The sequence below is a fragment of the Cygnus atratus genome, chromosome 3, assembly GCF_013377495.2.
Source record: "Cygnus atratus isolate AKBS03 ecotype Queensland, Australia chromosome 3, CAtr_DNAZoo_HiC_assembly, whole genome shotgun sequence".
Classification (NCBI taxonomy): Eukaryota; Metazoa; Chordata; class Aves; order Anseriformes; family Anatidae; genus Cygnus; species Cygnus atratus.
In genome coordinates this window covers 36573425-36589310 of record NC_066364.1, presented here as the reverse complement: position 1 = coordinate 36589310, position 15886 = coordinate 36573425, and the positions used below count along the sequence as shown (strand labels likewise).

Here is a 15886-nt window from a genome sequence, read left to right as displayed (position 1 = left end):
TGGTTTTCATTCATTGAGTTTTGTGAAGTGCTAAATATGTTCATTTTTACAAAGCAGATGAATTAGGTTTTAATAGCATTTTTTAGTGGCTTTGCTGTAAGGAAGGAGTTTTAAACAGTATTTTAGAAGTCTTAGAGCAGACTGATGTGTTATAATAATTGTACTTCAATAATCCAGAATGATACCTCAAGGGAGCTATGACTCCAATGTATAATTTGTTCATATATACTTGTCCTTGATGGTAAAATTGGATTAAAAAATAAGAATAAGAATAGAAAGAAAGAAGCTGGAAAACTGATTATCCTTGAAGGTCATTAGTGTTTTCTAAAAAGAAGAAAAGGAACATGAAAATCTCACTGTTAAAGAAATCATGCTAGCGTTGTTTTGAATAATAAGATTTTTATCGGTTCAGGAAAAGGTCTCATACTAATAAAGTCTAATTGTTATTTTCATCTGAAACTGGAAAGAATTCAGTGGCTGAAAAAAAGCCAAAGAAAAAGGGGGAAAAAAGAAACTTGAAGAGAATAATATGGATTGCAGGGAACTATGAGTTGAAGGACAGACTATGCTGTAATATAAAGAAAAGAGGGTATGAAGGGGGGCAGGGGGAGGAATCAACCAAAGCTATAAGATGATGTATAACTCAGAAGTGTTCCCTATTTGTTTGACTGAAGTATCTTTCAAGTGATTGAAAGAAGCTGATGTAAAAAGGGAAACTTAGGGAGCTGGCTGATGAGGGAAAGTGGAATTTGCAGTCCATCTAAATCATCCCCAAAAGAGCATGGACTGAGAGAAGAAAAAATCTGGTTTTGAGGTTTTACAAAAACATTGGAAAGCTTTGTCTTGAAGGATGCCTTAGTGACCGATCTTTTTTAAATGAGCTTGTTTACTTTAAAAATGTATGCAACAAAAATGTATTTAAAGAGTCACAGAAAGTGACTAAAGTAGGGTCAGCTAGCACAGGTTCCCCAGGACAGTCGGGTTTTAAATATCTGTGAGGATGAAGACTCCATAACTTTACTTGGCAGCTTGTGCCAGTGTTCAGCCATCCTCACAGTAAAAAAGTGTTTTATGGTATTTGGAAGGAATTTTGTTTTTTTGTTTAAATTAGTGCTCATTGCCTCTTGTCCTGCCAATGGATGCTACTGCGAAGAGCCTGGCTCTCTCTTCTTTGTTCCCTCCATCAGGTATTTATAGACATTGATGAGATCCCTGGGACCCAAAGACACCATCTCCATTCCCACAATGTAGGGTTGGCTGTACCTGTTGGATGTTGCTCTAGATCTCTTCATTATGGGTTAGTTGGGGAGTGCATGAATACAAGACTTCTTGGTGTTGCTATAAACACAGATAGTAATAAAATGCATGAATTTTGAGTTACCTGTATATGTAGGCAGTAATCCCTCTGTAATCTTGTCATCTCATCCCAGCAAGTAAAGCAGTCTCTAAATATCCCATACATACATGTTTGCAGTTACGTCTTCTACTGGCACAACTGTTTTAACATCTTTTTTATTTTGAAATCGGTCTCATTTCAGCCAGTTAGCCAGAGGGCTGCCAAAGCCCCCGTGTGAGCTGTGCTTTGCTATGATAAATGAGTACAACTTGTCTCAAAATCCATTTGTTTTTTGCTTGGATTCTTTTTCAGAATGTGATAGGTGACCTACTTTTGTGGGGATGAAAAATGATCTTCCTGTTCCTTTGTGACGTTACGGGTTTTGTGAACTGTTGCACAGCCTTTTGGAGTAGGTGGCATTATCAGGATGGGTATTAATTATTTGCAGGCTGCTGATGCATCACCTTTGCACGATCTGTATTTGTCTCTTGAATGTTCCTGATCTCCTGCTAATTATAGGTGGTCTTGAGCTTTCTTAGTTAAATAGACTAGTGTAACACAGAACGGTTTTGAGTTGTGTTCAAGTGAGCCATGAGACAGTTGACTCATGTCAACCACTTGTATGTTCATGGGCCCAGGATTTTTTTCACTGTTCTGGGGTGGGCACATGCTATTGTTGCTACCCACTTTTACTTATGTAAAAACAAAACAAACAAACAAAACCTCTCTCCATCTCCCCTCCCCTCCCCTCCCCTCCCCTCTCAACAGCTGTCCCCCTAAAATTAGTAATGTGAGAGAGCTAGTCTGAGGGAGGATTAAGAGGCAGGAAATCCTGACTCTTCCCATGGCTTGTTCTGTGTGTCCTTGGGCAATCTGTTATATTACAGATAAAAGCTGTGCATAGCACTTGGCTGAAAAATTAAAAGCACGGTACATGATCTGAGGAGATGATTTTCAAATTTTAATCAAAGCATTTCACATGTGGAAAGGAAAGAGAGGCTGTAAAAGATGACTACCTGAGGAGTGGTTTGTTTGTGAGGAGTGTAAATTATCTGTGAAGGGAAGTGGCTATTAGTGACTGCAATTTCATTCTTGTTGAGGCCTTTGGTTCCATCACAATGCAAATATCTGTTGTGGTACGTGATGGACGCATAGCCTTATGTTTAAGGGCTGCTGCGTTTCTTTTTGAAATGAAGTAGATAAGTAAGAGTAATAAAGGAAGAGAGGGTGAGCAGTGGTACAGATGAACTTGTGCTTAACTTCAGAAATCCAACTCTGAGGGTTTTCTTGGGGAATGGAGTTGGTGCCTTTGATTAAATATATGTAAATACTTGATTTTTTGGTTTGTTTGTTTGCTTCTTTTCTTTTTTGCATTGCACCTCCCGAAGGGTGTGAACTCAACACCATTTAGAAGAAATGGCAGAGAGATTTGGAGAGCGCAAAGGCTTGGGTTTTCTAGTCAGCATCTCTTGGAGATCAGGGAAGATGAACAGGATCATTTACCTATATTTTCCATAATGAATCAGATATGAAAATAACTTTGACAAGTAGAAGAATGTGATATACTAGAGAAAGCTGCCTTCTGAATTGCTTATTGGACTTAGTTGGATAAGGCTGAATGACGATAAAAGTTGTCTACAGTACATGCTGCTTCAGGATGTATTTCCAGGTATTTTAGTACCATGTCCATTCAGTGTTCATTCACATGACATTGCCTACAGCTTTATTTTGAGTATTTTAATGACGTGCATTAGCTCCAGTTGCTTTGTTATCTATGGAAGTAGTTTTATATTCAGCAGCAAACTATTTGATCTGGTTTAAGGTAGCCCTTCCGTCTCTCTTGGCCTCTTGTTCATGTCATCTTGTCTCTTCCCTCTGCTCCTTCTGTGTTATCCAGTGACTGCACAGCTGTCCAATCAGCAGGGGAGAGGAAGTTTACAAGAGCATTTGCTCATTGCATAAATTGCAATTGTATGGCAATAAATTAGTGAAGACCTCAGGGTCTTTGTATAATCTTTGGCACTTCTTTTGGTGAGGAAAAAGGCTATGCTTGGAATGAAAGGTTTGTTTTTGAATTATTAAATGCCTGTGTATTTTTTTTTGTGTGTGTTTTTGATAGTGGTGGTATATTGAGAAGGAAGGACACCAGTGTTCTGAGACTCAAAATCTTCTGACTTAATGCTAGGGTATGTCAAAGATCATTGTACTGGAAGGTCACTCCTGCTCCTACAGTGGAAGTTATTGTCCCTATGCAAGACAGCGAGGTTCATCTTAAGTCTGCTTGGAGGACGTTAGCTTGCATTTCCCACTGTTAGTGCTGTGTTAACAGGATGACATGGGAATCTGATTAAAAGACCATCTTTGTCTTTGCTTTTGTGATCAGTTTTTACTGTGGAGGCTTGAAGTAGTTGGTGTGGTTTGTGGCAAGGACTGCATGGAACTCGTGTGTGTTATCAAGTGTAGTCCTCTGCTATTGCAGATAACTTGTCATGTATCATCAGTTAGTCAAGCCCAGTCATAAAACCTCTTAGGTTCCTTGCGCAGCTTTTCATTTTGAAAGACCAATTCATTTTCATCCAGTGGTTTCAGAAATAATCATTAGCTGATCATTCATCAGAATTCTTCGATTCTGTCTCAATGGAGAGTAAGTATTCAGAGTTATCTGTTGCCTGTCAGGGGCGGGGATCCATAAGCCTTTTATGAACCTAGATTTGAGCTCTATAAGCACTTCACCACATGACTAATCACCTCCCTTGGACAACTGAGTTAAGGGGAGTTGTTCAGAGTTGTTCAAAAGTATATGCAGAATCAATGATAACGGGCCAAGTTCAGCTTCTGAATGATGCCGTTATTGTTGTTAAGGTTGTCAGAATCCAAATGAGGTGTGATTTTGTGTTGGGTCAAAATTGTATTCTTCGGTATTCATTTTGAAGAGAATCCTTTGTCATCTGCCATTTAAAAACCTTCCTTAACGTCTTGCTAATTTAATAGACTAGTTGTCTCATGGGTGCCTACTGACAAGAAATACTTAGAAGGGATGCACCTTAAACATACTGAAGTCATAGGTAATTGTATTAAACCTTATTAAAATGCAAACATCATTTAATACCAGAAACATAAACATGTAGCATCCACAAATTAGGTTACTACATTTTTCAGTCAGTAGTTCCATAGGCCACAGGAAAGCTTTTTAATGTTGAAAGACATAAGGGACTAATACAGTCTATACAACCATTTTAAATTCTTATGATATTCTCATTCTAAGCTCTGACTTGGAGAGTCAACAGTGCTGTGAGTTCCTATAGCTGAGAACCCTTGCTGCAGACAGACAAGCTTGCCTATATCTCCTTAGTTAAAATTTATTTATTTTCTACATAATATCCTAGACTTTCAAGAAACAGGCGTGGGGAACAGCAATAAACAAAGTAATACTAAACTCCATACATTTTGCAACACCTTCCCCCATAAATCTTTTGCTTTTCAAAATCATTGCTTTATCTGCGTTTATGGTTGTATGAAATTTTTAGTTCCTCTTAATGCCAGCAGGTGTAACTTGCAGGATTTGGGTTTGACCATAGTCTGCTTTAAAGCAAAACAAAACAGAAAAACACTTAAAAGCTTTTATCTTTGATTATCTTGCTTATTGTTGAGGGAAAGATACTCTGAAGATGGTGAATATTGTCTTTCATTATGAAACTTCAAGGGAGGTCAGTAATTTTTTTTTTCCTGCAAAAACATCCGTTTTCATGAGTTTGATTGTCAAAATAGTTAGTTTTGACTTTTCTTCTGACTGCAGCTGGCAAAAGAATTTGCTCGATCCCTGGAAAGAGAAATCATTTTCACCTAGTAATGGTTGTAGGGATATTTGGGGCCAGATATCCTCGCAGTAAAAATGCCTGATATAATTTAGGAGCTCAGATCTCACTGATAGTGGTCTTAAACTCCTAAATCATTTTGAGGCTTTGAAAATGTTTTATTACCCAACCAGCATTAAACAGTGAAATTGTTGTTTATTGGTTGTCTAGTCTTTTAACAGATTCTGGAGGAAAAGGGTGACCAGAGAGACCAAAAGCCAGCATAGGAAAGAATCTGGTACAGATGTTTGCCTAGATATCCCATAGTTATTTTGACTTCGTGGTTGTGTTTGGGTCCCTCTGTATTTCACAGGATACCAACGAATGCCACATTTAAATTATTCTTCCCTTCATTTTCTCAGTTAGTGTTTTTATTGCCGCCATATCATCTTCCAAACACCTGTTCCCATTTTAACTCAATCCTAATCTCTTGCCAAAATCTGAACTCAGGGGTAAGAATGCAGTAGTCCCAATAAGGTGTTAAAAATAAAATAGTAGTTGATACTTATATACACCTTTATATGCACAAACTAATTAATCCTCATACCTCATGCAGGGAAGTATTTATTCTCATTCCAGCTTTAACTGCCAGGAAGCAAAGAGAGAATTTAAGCAGCTAATTTTTGAAACTTACTTTTTTTTTCTGGAAGGTTTTCAAAAAATAACTCAATGAAGACACCTGTTCAAACAATCCAGTTTCAAAGTTTTACTCAAGAGCATCACATTCTCCTTTAGTCTCCTCTACCTTGTTCTTGTGGGTTGTGGTAGATTTACTGTTTAGACCACATTCATTCCATGTAAATGTGAGCACATAACCAAGTATCTCTCATTAAAAGCATCTGTAATGCATCCATTCTATATCATGCATCTTCCCTGCACCTTCTCGGTGTTTCAAATGGTATTTCAAGTAGTGTCTGGGTTTGGTGTGTTAAGAAATGGATGCACACACAGGAGATGGCAATACCGTGCACTGTGGCAGTGCTGTATATGTGATACAGTTTCACCATTGCATCACAGCGCGCTCTGCTCGTGTCGTCTTTCCTAAGGAAGACTCTTAAAAACTCTGTTTATGTCTGTGTGCTGGTTTTGTTGGCATCACTAAGTCTAAAACATCGCAGGAGATGAAGATAATAGACCGTTACTTAGCTTTCAGGCCTTGGCACGTTTTCTTTTGGGATATAAATGAAACAGTTTAGAGACTAAAGCACAAATAAACTGGAACTTCTCTCACCAGGCTATCAGCAGGTGGAATATTAAGCAGAAGTGGTTGGCTTTGTTTCTTTGTTGCCTCTTTACTTTTAAAGCACTTTGCCACAATAGTTTTCAATAGACCTTTTCCTGACAGTTTGAAGATGGAACAAGTAACCTCCGGTGCTATTCCATAGTTTATCATATGAGTTTTACCTGTCTATTGGGATTTCTGTTGTGTGTTGGTGTAAGGCATGGGAAGGTTGTCTTAGGAAGTAGCTGGGTTGGGATAAAGAGAGAAGGGAAGATTTTCATTAAATTAAAATTCAAAAATACATGGACATAGAGCACTAATGGCTCTGGTGTCTTACTTATGCAAGCTGACTGTATTGCTATTACACTGAGACCTGCAGGAATGAGGAAACCAAAATCATTAAGTTGAAACCTGTATGATAGTCTTGATTATGCACCACACCATTTACATATGTTTTATTTAGTGTAAATACTTGTCTACATTTTGATATTTAGCAAGATGTCCAGCTCTCTCCTCCTTTGCTGCTGTGCTTCCAGTTAAGCTCCTTTATTCTCTTTAGCATTTCACCATGTTACTTCTAGAATCCAAATAATCTTAGCCAGCTATTTTTGTTCTGTTCAGGGAAAAAGGCAAGAACAGAGACAGGAAACACAAGCAAGAAACAGGCATCTCCAGCCAGGCCCTGAAGGGGATTCTGGCTTGTGAATGTCACGTGCTACTGGTACTGAGATGCAAATAATTGTGGATTTTCTTGTAATCTCCCTTTTCTTAGGGAAACAGTATGATCAAGACTGCGTGGGCACTTGTCTCCTAGTCTAGTATTGGAGCCATAGCACAGGTTGGAGGTAAATCCTGATAAAAAGAGTATTGTGTGGGTTTAGGGTAGAAGAATTGATTTGTGCGAGGAGAAAAATGTTGGGGGTAGTGGTTAGAAATAGGAAGATTGTGAGGAGAGAATATCTGAGTTAATGTGGTTCGATATTAGAGATTAATAAAGGAAATGTTAGTTTATGGTGAAGGAAGAATTTGAGCTGGAAAAAGAAGGCTTTTTTTCTCTGATTTGGAAGATGCAGAACGCCTAAGTCACTGTCCTGTTTTAGTGTGTTCCACAGTACTTCATGGCTAAAGGGTTCAGGACAAGGAGAGGAAGAAAGGAGACAAATGCCAACTGAGAGTCTAGCCACACTTATTATTATGTAGTAGAGAACTAAAACCAATGCTTCTCTTTCACATTTGTGAGCACTTTCCTCCCTTAAAGGCATAATAGGATTGAAAAACAATAAACAGGGTATTTGGTTGAGATAAGACGCTTTATAAATTATGTGCAGAAGATACCACAAATGGCATCTAGTTTAGAGCAAGAGCCATGCGAATGGCCAGAACATCACACACCTGTGTAAACCAGCATGTCCTTGAAAGAATAAGTGCACAGCGTGCTGATCTCTGATCTCACACCTGACATGCTTCATACCCTGTCAGCTCACTTTTGAGAGAGGGAATCTGATCATACTGTGTATGATGTAAGGTTTCTGCAGATGTTGTGTAGACCATTAGGGTATTCATCGTGTTTTTTAGAGGAGTAAGTCACAATACCATGTTTTTAATTATTGTGACTAAGGACACTTAGACCTTTTTACAGCTTGCATATCACTAGTATAGGGTTATATTTTATAAGTTGTACTTCAAATGAAGCCTTCCAAGGAAAAAGAATAGATTTAAAACATATTAACATGATGTTAGTAATATGGTTAATATCGCCTGGGAAGTGGTGGAGTCACCATCCCTGGAAGTATTTAAGAGATTCGTGGAGATGGCACTTAGGGACATGGCTAGTGGTAGACTTGATAGTGTTAGGCTGATGGTTGGACTTGATGATCTTAAGGGGCTTTTCCAACCTAAATGATTCTGTTATTATAATGTTAACATATTAACCAAGAAAACAATGGAATATCTACCATGAATAATAATATCTTCTTATTGATAATGTAGAGATTGTGTTGCCACTTAGATGGCCCTGCTTAGTCCACTTGGAATTAGGTACAACACAGTTGGTTCTAGGTCATGAAAATAAATCCACGTATCTCTCTGTCTGGTCCTTTCTTTCAAAAGATGACATACTATTCCCTAGTGCCTTGTTCAGGGCTTTTTCATTTTTTTTCCTCATTGCTTAAATACTGTAAGAGCTGCAGTTGCTGGATACTGCAGTAGAAATAGTGTGCCTCTCCCTTCCCTTTCTGGGGCAAATAAAGCCATTCTTTGGTATGGGTGATACTGGTCAGTTGAAAGAGATTCTCAAGAGTGCAAAGAAATCTTTGTGTTTGGCAGAGAAGTGCAAAAGCACGGTAGAGCCTTAGATTGAAATGACTTTCAGGAAATTGACCTGAAGCAATTTGTGCTGTGGCAGCAGGCTGTGTGTTTGGAAGTGTGAAATGACTGGTTGTGCATTAGAGCGCAGGTCTTGGAAAGGGTGGCAGACACGACCTCAGACACAGACAGACACAGACACAGATTTCTAGGTTGGAAGAGACCTCAAGATCATCGAGTCCAACCTCCGACCTAACACTAAGTACTCCACTAAACCATATCGCTAAGCTCTACATCTAAACGTCTTTTAAAGACCTCCAGGGATGGTGACTCCACCACCTCCCTGGGCAGCCCGTTCCAATGCTTAATAACCCTTTCGGTAAAGAAGTACTTCCTAACATCCAACCTAAAACTCCCCTGTCGCAACTTTCGCCCATTCCCCCTCGACCTGTCACCAGGCACGTGGGAGAACAGACCAACCCCCACCTCACTACAGCTTCCTTTAAGGTAACTGTAGAGAGCGATAAGGTCGCCCCTGAGCCTCCTCTTCTCCAGGCTGAACAAGTCCAGCTCCCTCAGCCACTCCTCGTAAGACTTGTTCTCCAGACCCCTCACCAGCTTGGTCGCCCTTCTCTGGACTCGCTCGAGCACGTCCATGTCCTTCCTGTAGCGAGGGGCCCAAAACTGAACACAGTACTCGAGGTGCGGCCTCACCAGAGCCGAGTACAGCGGAACAATCACCTCCCTAGACCTGCTGGCCACACTGCTTCTTATACAGGCCAGGATGCTGTTGGCCTTCTTGGCCACCTGAGCACACTGCTGGCTCATATTCAGCCGACTATCAACCAATACTCCCAGGTCCTTCTCGGCCAGGCAGCTTTCCAACCACTCATCTCCCAGCCTGTAGCTCTGCTTGGGGTTGTTGCGCCCCAGGTGCAGGACCCGGCACTTGGCCTTGTTGAACTTCATACAGTTGACCTCAGCCCATCGCTCCAGCCTATCCAGATCCTCCTGCAGAGCCTTCCTGCCCTCGAGCAGATCGACACACGCACTTAGCTTGGTGTCATCTGCAAACTTACTGAGGGTGCACTGGACGCCCTCATCCAGATCATCGATAAAGATATTAAAGAGGACCTCCTCTTAGGCCACCTTCTTCAACACCATTTTGCGAAGGTAGAAAGTTTTCAGGAGCTGCAGCATATGCTCTGGTTTGGTTTGCCAAGGATTAATCTCTTCATGTGTCTCTAGCTTTAGGATGTAACTAGCACGCTGTAAACTGACACAGCAGCTTGCAGTGCCTTGTTTGTTTTAGGTTATCCTGTGTCTCCCAACTGCCCATACGTGCACGTACTTAAACAAATGTCTTCTCTACAGCAGTTGTAACCCCTTGATGCAGAAAAATATGCTGCTTGGATTGCCTACTTAGCTAAGGCTTGATGTTCTGCATGGTAATTGCTATAGTAAAAACTAAACATCATCTGGTGTTGACTAAGAGAATCTTAAATTCCGTGGGTTTTGTATCACAGTTAGATTTGGATCAGTAATTGCAGTGCAATATTAGTACTAAGTTCCATCCCCTACTGTGGTTTGCACGCAATAGAGAGACTGTATTTAAAGCTAACAAAGGTAAATAATACTGCTGTTTCTGCAGCTGTATTAATGCTGGGTACCACAAATAGTAATGTCCACAGCAGAAATGAAAGCAGTGTAGGCTAATAAAGAAGGCTTGGCAGTAGACAAAGCCATGAATTTTCGGGGCTTCTCATATCTAGATGTAAATAAAAGATTAAATAACATTCTCCACTTATAAATGCATATATATATATATATATATATATATATATATATATATTTCCACACAAATATCCACTTGATCTAAAAAAAAAGATTGGTTTTCTTCGTATAAAATAAAACATCCAGAGATTTATTTTCTACTGTTTTTGCAGCTGCTTATAGATTTCCCTCTAAAGCTTGGGCAAGCTTCAGCATGCAACTGTTCTGTTAGTAGAAAGATAGCCTGCAGTGCACATGCACAGCCTAGGACTTCACAGGAATCTCTCACTTTTTCTCATTTATCTCTGTCAAGTTTCAAATCTAGCTTCATTCCTATAAGAAATTAATACTTTTAGGAGGGATTAGGAGAAAGAATGTGTGCTGATTTATAGAGGGTTTATTTTGTAAAACCTGAAGGGGCATTACCAGATTGAGAAATCATTTAAAAAATAAATCCGTAATTTGGTTACAATTAATTCTATGAGCAATTGAATGAAATGAATCTATTTCCCTTTCTGGTTGGTTGTTTTGGTTATATTTTATCTTTTCGCAGCATGGACAGAAGAAGAAAGTGATTTCTCTGGGTGACATTCTCCTAATAAGTTTCTTTCTTCAATGAAGACTCAAAAACACATAGATCTGCAGTGCCTTTTGCACTGTACAGGAGAGGAATTGCCCTTCCCCAGCCTTCTCCTTGAAGCACTGGGGAATTTGGCTGTTTAGATGATAGATCTACTGAAGGCTGTTTTCCCCAGCTTTCATAGAATCACAGACTTTCATTGCCACCTGTGTTTCTTTGTGCTTCTGTGGTAATGTACCGCAGACCAAAAATATGTTTCTTGTAAGACTTACAGCTACTTGAAACTGCTTCTTTTTACAATGAGAAATTCTTTGCATATATATATAAAAGGATGACCTTGAACTCCTGGGAAGTTGAACAGATAAGAGTCCTTTATAAAAAGTTCTCTTCTCCATACCCAAATCTGAGCCCCATGGGGGTCAGCAGGTCAGATTGCAAAAATTGCCTTTCCATGTTCCGTTACACCACAACCCAAAGGTTTTAACTTGTCAGGATAACACAGTCCTACAACCTCTGCTTCCATTGACTTTATTATTGCCATCACCACATGGTTCTGTGCAGCACAGTGCTGCCTGTGAAGGGTGTATTGGGTTTACGTGTCAGGGTATTGGTAGTGGGGGGCTACAGAGGTGGCCTCTGTGAGCAGAGCCCAGCAACTGCCCCATGCCAGATCAGAGCTGGCTCCAAAAGGGACCTGATGCTGGCCTGTGCGGGAGCAATGCTGGGTGGGCCTCTGGGAGAGCAGTTTTAAGAAAGGGAAGAAACTGCTGCACAACAGCAGCTGGGAGAGAGAGTGAGAACCAGCCCTGCAGACCCCAGGTCAGTACAGCAGGAGGGCAGGAGGTGTTCCAGGCAGGCAGCAGCAGTTCCCCTGCGGCCTGTGGAGAGGCCCCTGGTGGAGCAGGCTGTTCCCCTGCAGCCCACGGGTCCCACATGGAGCAGATCTCCACACTGCAGCCCCCCGGTGGAGGAGCCCCCGGTGCAGCAGGTGGATGTGGCCTGGAGGAGGCTGCGGCCCATGGAGAGCCCCCGCAGGAGCAGGCCCCGGGCCGGAGCTGCAGCCCGTGGAGAGGAGCCCACGCAGGAGCAGGGGGTCTGGGGGGAGCTGCCGCCCATGGGGGATCCGTGCTGGAGCAGTTTGCTCCTGGGGGATGGACCCCGTGGTACGGAGCCGTGTGGGAGCAGTTCTTGAGGAGCTGCTGCCTGTGGGCAGCCCCCGCAGGCTCGGTTCGGGCAGGATGGCATCCCATGGGAGGGACCCCGCGTGGAGCAGGGGCAGAGAGTGACCGTGAAGGAGCATCGGAGAGGACGTGCTATAGAATGACCACAGCCCCCATTTCCCTGAATTCCCCTGTGCCACTTGGGGAGGATGTAGAAAAGGGTGGGTGGAGGGAAGGTGGTTTTGGTTTCTTTCCTTTGTTTCTCACTTCTCTAGCTTGTTAGTAATAGGCAATAAATTTTACTAATCTCCCTGTGCTGAGTCTGTTTTGCCCGTGACGATAACTGCTGAGTGATCTCACTGTCCTTATCTCAACCCTTGAGCCCTTCTCATTGTATTTTCTCCCCCTCTTTCCCTTTGAGGAGGGGGAGTGAGACAGTGGTTGTGGTGGAGCTCAGCTGCCCACCTGAGGGTAATCTGCCTACAGAGGGTAATCTGGAATTCAAGCATAACAGTGAGACATGAAAGCTTTTTATACTGACCCTCGATTTGTATCTTCTTATGTGATGAAATATTTGAAACTCAGTTTGTCCAACTGTATCTGTTCAGTCAATCTATAATACTGTTTTAGTGACCTTTGCAGAAAGTCACATCCCTCTGTTGACATTTTTGTTTGAAATTGTTTGTTTTTGTAGTAAAGTATTTAAGACTTACCAGCTTAGGAGTGTGAAGTTCAGCTGCTATGAGGACAGACTGGTGGTTCTTCAGTTTACTGAGTCAAGGAAGGGTAACTATATAAAACACTACGAGAAAGGACCTGAAACAATTATTTATGAAAGGTTCTGGTAAGTGGCTGCCATTGATTGGATGTGGAGGGGATATTAGAGTGGCCAAGTCTAATATGACCTGTGTGGCATAAGGGAAACAGCCACACACAGTGATGTGATGTTCAGCTCTCATCTCCAGAGCTTGCAATGTAATAAAAAGAGAATAAAACATCATTGCAGTGGAGGGCAATTTTGCAGATGGAATACAGCCAGAGAACTTCCAGGCTACCAGGAGGCTGCCTTGAGGCAAGTAAACCCTACAGTGGGATTTAGGTAGGGGCATCTCTGTCTCCTGTGTTGTCGTTCTCCTTCTTCTATGTATTCCTCACAAATTTGAGTCTAAAAATGCCTTTGCCCTTCCCAGGAGCAGCCTCAGAGATGTAGGGATAATATGCAACAGCTTGGTAGCATTCAGTCTGGAAAAGACAGCTGCTTTTTTATGGGTCTGTGGATTCAGTGGGGGCGAGTGCAAATATAGCAGTTAATATTCTTTCAAGTCTCTGCTTATCTGGTGCCACCTGCTTTGTGTCCAGTCATTCACACTGGTGCCAAAACATTTCTGGAACAGGTATTTGTGCATCAGCAGACTCGGTCCCTAACATTTAGGTGAGCACCAATATGTAAACTGTGCGGTATCAACAGGCAGGCGAATTCTTAAGTTTCAATGTGATTATTAAAATCAGACATTGCCAATAGCTGTTAGTCCACAAGGTAATGGTAACAGCTACTGGATGTAGCAGCTTCTGGTGGTGGTGCAGAAATCAGAAAAACACTGTTGTGCCTCACAGAAGGCAGTATTCTTCTGACTCCTGTCTCTTGTTAGCAGGTATGGGAACACCAAACTTCGAGCTGAGTTTATCAGACACCAGGTGTTTATAGAGCTGTGACCTGGACATGGTGCAGATGCTTGAATCCTCCCACCCCTTGATCTGTCCTTGTTTTACAGCAGTGAGAAATGTATCTGGCAGAATTATGGCCTTGTCTACATGTTTATGCATGCTATTGTAGTAGTACCAGCATGCTGTTAAGTACATGGTTTTTATAGTACATGTAGGCTCAATTGTACTCACAAATGTGTTTATTTCACTCTCTCTGATTCCTGTTTCAAGGTAGGAGTGTATTCTACATACAAGACATCTTGATTGCACTGCAACCACCCAAACAGCTGTATTAGCTGTAATTATTAAGGCTTAAGCTGTAACACTTAGAGCTAGCTTTTGTGGCAGTACAAATCTGTCTGAATTAGTCTTTGGTCTGAGGCTTTGAACAAGTGTTATCTTCAAAATCCAGTGGCACATGTGGAAGAAAATGCTATTCTTAGCTTTTCACTGTTGTTCCCACCAGAGTTTAGCCTCTTCCCTGCAGTCTGCCAGCAGAATTGTTTGTGCAGGCCCTCTCTTTCTTGCTTCTAGGATAAATCAATCAGGTTAGCATGGACCAGAGTTTAGCTTAATAGTCTGATTTCACCAGACACTAAGTAGAAAGCTTGAAATGGCCTTTTGCAGGGAGAGAGGAACAGTAACCCGTGGCAGAGGGGTAGCACTGAACTTGTGAAGTTAATTTCTTCCACCAGCACAGCTGGATCTAGGAGCAGGGATCTGCCTGCAGCTACCCACTGCTTCTCAGGAAGGACTTTTCAGTTCCTGTGCGTGTGTATGGCATGGCATTACCTGATTACCTGTCAGTTCAGAGCGGTAATGAGTACAACATTTGATGTTAATTGTAGGCTGTAGCTTCACTGGCATGTAATCAAAGTTTCCTCTGCAGTCATTCAATCATGCTTGATTTCACACTAGCACATGTGCAGGACTAAAGCATGGGAATTTGTTTATGTACCAATCATCTACTTGCTGTAGATAACATTTAAGATTGCCATGTAAATTGCCTTCCTCTAAAACATAATGTAGTGTTATGAACTACATGTGGTAGCGTTTTAAAATTGGTCTAATGTTCAAAGAAAATGATGAACATAAAGTGTCTTTTACACATTTAACCCTCAGACTCGAGCCTGGTGGTAGGGTTTAATTCTTCAGTGTGCAATGGAAAAGCAAAACCAGAGCAATCATATTTCAGGAAGCATTCGTAGGTGTAGCAGGTTCATTATCTGCTGCTGAAACTGAAGCACATGAAGCTACATTCAACTCAATATTTTCCTTTATAATTATGTAGGAGCAGACAAGTACAATTCCCTCTCTGATACTGAAGAGAAATTCCGTTGTATATCTTCTACCTACTTTTGTTTAACTATTGGGAGAAACACAGATATTAGAAATAATACTTTCTCCAGCTTTTGGAGACATACACAGGGATCTTTATTTATGCACAGTTTTCTTGGTCTCCTTTAAAGGGAGTACAAACATAAGAACAGTTTTGAACTTGTGTGAAAGCATACGAATACATCTTGTGAGATATGGGTTGTTGTTTTCCTGTTTTGATGAAATAAGGATCTGGCTTCTATTTCTTGCAGCTGACTGAAAGATTGAACTGCTTTTCCTTTTCTTAGCTGAGAAAATAATTTTCTCCTATTGCTGCATTTCCTCCATCTATTGTCAGCTCCACAAAATAGATTGTATGCAGGGGATTTGCAGATTGCATTTTTTAAAAATTTATTGTTTAGCTGCCTTTAGTAATGCTTCTACTTCTCTTACACCAGTCATCTGCTTTGCCTGTTTGCCCAGTGTTACCATTTCGGGTAGAGCAGATTTCTTTCCAGCAGCTTCTGCCATCTGGAACCATCTTCTTTTATCTCCCAAGTTCATTGGGTCTTTGCAGCTTTTCAAATATTTTCAGAAATTACAACTTTTTACTTTCACCTGTTACTTCTCAATGTT

At 41.2% G+C, this 15886-nt stretch overlaps 1 protein-coding gene across 2 annotated transcripts in view; it reads left to right on the top strand.

Annotated features, from left to right (window-relative positions):
• Positions 1-15886, top strand: part of UBE3D (ubiquitin protein ligase E3D) — an 82871-nt gene that overhangs the window by 59492 nt on the left and 7493 nt on the right. The gene's annotated exons all lie outside the window — the stretch shown is intronic.